The 5119-nt window shown below is 40.0% G+C and overlaps 1 non-coding gene across 1 annotated transcript; it reads left to right on the forward strand.

Annotated features, from left to right (window-relative positions):
* Positions 1-2470: 2470 nt before the first annotated feature.
* Positions 2471-2577, forward strand: LOC133813195 (small nucleolar RNA R71). The gene has a single exon (XR_009884232.1). It is a non-coding gene; the product is annotated as a small nucleolar RNA R71 (small nucleolar RNA).
* Positions 2578-5119: the final 2542 nt, after the last annotated feature.

Genomic DNA, 5119 nt, shown 5'->3' on the forward strand with positions numbered 1-5119 from the left:
ATACTGAAAATACTAAAATTAAATTGTTCATAGTCCATAAAGTGTTCATAGTCCAAAACGTAAATAAAACTAATAAAAAAATGCAAATAAAAAATTGCAATGCCTTGAAATATGTGTTGTCATTAACGTCATTTACCCGGACGCTGAACTTCTTCTTCAAAATCAACTCGGATCTAGACTTAAAGCAAATCAACTAAAATTAAAGTGTTCATAATCCAAAACTTAAATAAAACTAATAAAAGATGTAAATAAAAATTGGAATGCAACATGTGCAACATGTGGCTGTCTTTGCCTCGGGCTGGCTGGTTTTCGGTGGTTCTTCATGCAACATGTGCAGCTGCTGTGTATCACATATGGCAGAACAGGAACCATTGCTGGCTTGATAATTTTTGCTTACCAGTGTATAGGATTGACCATTTGATTAGATTCTCTATCAAAGCTATAATTTTGAATTTAGTAGGTAGTAAGTGTTCATATCGTGAAAAGCAAATGCTTAAGTTTGTAAAGAATCTATGATTGTTGAGCTAGTTTTGGCAGGGGTGGGTTGTTCCCTTCCTCTGGTTTGTTTGTAATTGTTAGTTGATCAATATATATTTTCTTTTGATAAAAAAAAATAATAATTGGAATGCCTCCAAATGCATTGTCGTTAATGTCATTTTGTCGAACGCTGGACTTCCTCTTCAAAATCAACTCAGATTCAGACCACCCCTCATGTCCTTGAAAGCCATGGTATCATGAGAAGACGCTCGTTTCTTGATATTGCATATTTTTGGTACTTTCCACCGCTTATGAATCAATCGAAATTTCTTACTAAAGATCATTTTCACTTTCTAATGAATTGTTCGCTTTCCACCATCAGTCATAGATTTCTTCTTCGTAACTTCCAGTTTATCACCCTCACTTTCCACCACATCAACTCTACAACAAATTAGAACCTCCATTGTTAAAATCACATTAAATGTTACCTCTTCTTTTTGCACTCCCGACTTTAACTTGCCTTTGTGCACATCTATTAAGGCCCTACCAGTTGCTAAAAATGGCCTTCCAAGAGTAATTGGAATATTTTCATCTTCCTCCATATCAAGAATAATAAAATCTGCAGGGAAGATGAATTTGACCACCTTTTCTAAAACATCCTCAATAATACCCTTAGGATGCTTTACTGAGCGATCGACCATTTTCAAAGACACGGTAGTAGGTTGAGCTTCTCCCAATTTTAACTTTTGAAAAATAGATAGAGGCATTAAGTTTATACTAGCCCCCAAATCACATAAAGCCTTGGTTTCTACTGAACCACCTATAAAGCATGGCATATTGAAACTACGAGGATCTTTAAGTTTGGGAGGTAGCTTCTTTTGAAGTATCGCACTGCACTACTTAGTAAGTGACAATGTCTCATAATCCCCTTGTTTCCTTTTCTTCGTCAAAATTTCTTTCATAAACTTCACATAACTCGGCATTTGTGTAAGTACTTCAACAAAAGGAATGTTGATGTGAAGCTTCCAAAAGACATCTAAAAATTTAGAAAATTTCTTTTCTAGTGTCTTCTTTTGAAGCCTTTGAGGATATGGGATCTTAATGTGATGCTCTATACTTATTTCTGGCTCCTTTTTCTCAAGGTTTTCATTAACCTCTTCTTCAATTTTACCCTTTTTCTCATCGACCACTTTTGGTAACTGAATAGGCTTCTTACTTGGCTCTTCCAACTCCTTACCACTCCTCAAAGATATTGCATTACATTGTTCTTTTGGTTTTACCTCTGTAGTGTTTGGTAAGTTCGCTTGAGAACGATTTGTCATTAGGTTAGCCAACTGACCAATTTGAGTCTCCAAATTTTGAATAGATGTCCTTGTCTCAGTCATAAATAGGTTCAGTACATTAGGTTGTGCTTCAGGTTGCTTCATGTTGTGGTGGTCTATTTTTTGGTTGATAAAACCCAGGAGGAGGATGTTGGAATTGTTGTTGGTTCTGTTGGAAAGGATGCTGAACACTCTGATTATTATTTTTCCAAGAAAAGTTAGGGTGATTTTTCCACCCTTGGTTGTAGAGCATGGAATATGGGTTATTGGCTGGCCTTTGGCTATTTCCTATGGCTTGAACTTGTTCCATAAGCAAATTATTTAAATTCATTGTAGGACACTAGTTAGGTGGATAAGCCATTCCACATATTTCACACACTTTGTAATTGCATGGCTTGAGTTGTGAGGTTATTTTGTTGTAGTTGTTCGTCAAGGATGCCACTTGAGCTGTAAGCATTGAGATGGCTTCTAATTCAATCATCCCAGCCACCTTCTTTGTATTTTCCTTCTCAGTAGGCCAATGGTAATTGTTCATGGCAATCTCCTCTAACAATTCATAAGCATCATTAGCACTTTTGCTCATGAACGCACCTTCTACTGTAGCATCTATTATAGTACGTGTAGTACCATTCAACCCAATATAAAAGTTGTGGACCAGCATCCACTTCTCTATACCATGATGCGGGCACGCCCTTAACAACTCTTTGAATCTCTCCCATGCATCATGGAGTGATTCCCCTTCGGTTTGGTAGATATTATTAATTTCCCCTCTCAACTTTGTTGCTTTTGCCGGAGGGAAAAACTTTGCAAGGAACTTTTGAGCGAGCTCCTCTAATGTGGTAATAGAGTTAGCCTGTAGGGAAATCAGCCAACTCTTTGCACGGTCCCTTAGTGAAAATGGAAATAGCCTCAACATTATTACGTCATTGCTCACCCCATTCATATTTAACATCGCACAAAGCTCAAAGAAATTAGCTATGTGCAAGTTAGGGTCCTCTGTAGGCAAGCCTCCAAACTGAACAGTAGATTGGACCATTTTAGAATTGTTGGCATAATCACAAAACTATTAGCGGCAACTGTGGGGTGTCTGATGCATGTAATGACCCAACTATTTCTAAGACCTAGGCCCATTAAAACTACTAGACATAACCACTATTTTTTAGAAAACATACATAAGGAATATTCATAACTTTATTAAAAACTCCCACGTAAATATTGAAATACATAAATGAGTGGTTGGGATCCCATTGTTTTAAAATAAAGCATAACTTTAAATTAAAATGAAGTTGTTTACAAAGCTAAATGCAGAAAATACATAAAAACATAATTTAAAGAGATTAAAATAACGTCGTCCTCGAATCGTCACGCAGTCCATCGAATCCCTTCATCCTTAATACACAAGCCAAGCTACCAAGAATCCTTCTACCTCCATATCTATTTTCCTGCATTATAATAAAATAAAGGAGTGAGTCTAATGCCCAGCAAGGAAAATCTACTAACACATATAAGCATATACATAAGATTATATCATAAACATATAGTATAAAACATATATTCTATAAGACTTCAATGGTCATCATACTTCTTGGGGCTTGTTAACTAAGTAAGTCATATGCCCATAGATTTGTGGGGCTTGCTAGCCAAGCAAGTCATATGCCCATAAATTTTGGGGGCTTGCTAGCTAGACAAGTCATGTGCCCAAGGACCATAAGCATACTATACATAATGTGAACATAACATAACATAACATAACATAACATAACATAACATAACATAACATAACATAACATAACATAACATAACTGTTATCCAGATTTCCGGATAGCGTTTAGATTGATGACCTCGGGGAAGCAGAATTATCGATGTCTTTCACGGAGGGTGACCAGAGCTCGCGGATGGACAGAAAGGCTTCGCCTCTCCTGTCTAGTATCCGGATTACTCTTCCAAGCAAGCACAACACGGAAACTCGTCGACTCTCCCGGACTCCCGAAGGATACCCCTCGGGGAGGCCCCTTCCAGGAGAGGCTCTTCGAGTGGTCTCCGCGGAAACAGTTCCGTGCCCCGCACAGAACAAAACCGAACGGTCGAGTCCGGGAGAAGGCATATTTGGAATGATATCCGTCTGACACAGGATCCCGCCTGACACGCCTGTCAGGTCAAAGCCGCACACATCCCAGCACGCCTAAGGGTACCTTTTCGCCTACTGTTCCGCTGACAACTTGGAAAAGACGGCTGACTTTGTGTGTTCCCCATACTTTCACGTAAATATACCCACATAGAGTCTGGTAGCCATGCTACTACAGTAATTGTATCCCCTATTTATGGCTGGTGTAATTAAGACTCATGTACGTAGAGAAAAACCCTAATCCGAAACCCTAGCTATAAAGACCCCTTCCTTTTACAAGAAGGGGGACCGAGAGATCACATAGCAAAAACTCTACCAAAATCTCTCTAGCTTCATCTTCTTCAAGAGAACCCGAGAGAAACATTGTGAGTGTGTGAAGTTCTTATGCACCAACCATCTTACTGTAATCTTTTCCAAGTATAATAACATCGACTCGTGGACTAGGGCTTGTTAACGCCTGAACCACGTAAAAACACTGTTTGTTTAGTTACATTTCAGTATTTCTACAGTTCTTATCTTTTTATTATTCTGTTAGTTATTCGTTTCCGAAAAACTCGGTAAACATTTTGGTGCTTTCATTGAGAGCTGTAGGAAGTTTTTAGTCAGCTCTTTTTCTGTGTACGTTTTTTGTATTCACTTCGTACTAAAGAGATGGTGACTACGCGAAAATCCGCTGTTGACAAAAATGCTACGGTCAACCCCGATACCGTGATGGAAGATGTGGTGCAAAGCGAACCCTTAGACTACCGAGGTGAAGACCCGACATCCCGCCAGGATCAGGTCAGTACCGAAGATACAACATACTTAGAAGACGAAGAAGAGTATGTCCAAGACGGTTATTACAAGGACAGCTGCTACTATGAGAAGGACCCAGAACTGGTCCAAGTAGCCGAAGAACTGGTGGCCACTAAGGCCAAGCTTGCTGAGCAGGAGCGCGTCTCCGAAAGAATGCAACGCATGATGGAACGCCTCCAAAGTAAGTTCGGAGATCTAGGCGACTCGGACGAGGATACCTCTGTTCGAGGTGGTGCTGATGCCCCCATGCCGGATCCAGCCGCTGCTGGACCATCCAAAGCCGCCCCTAACAAGGGCAAAGAAAAAGTTGGAGAGCCTGTGCGCGCTGACGCCCCTGCACCTCCTAAAGGCGTGAATCACCAGGCCGACTGCCCCCCCCCGCGCGCAGAAGGTCTCTGGC

This window comes from Humulus lupulus, chromosome 1, assembly GCF_963169125.1.
Source record: "Humulus lupulus chromosome 1, drHumLupu1.1, whole genome shotgun sequence".
Lineage (NCBI taxonomy): Eukaryota > Viridiplantae > Streptophyta > Magnoliopsida > Rosales > Cannabaceae > Humulus > Humulus lupulus.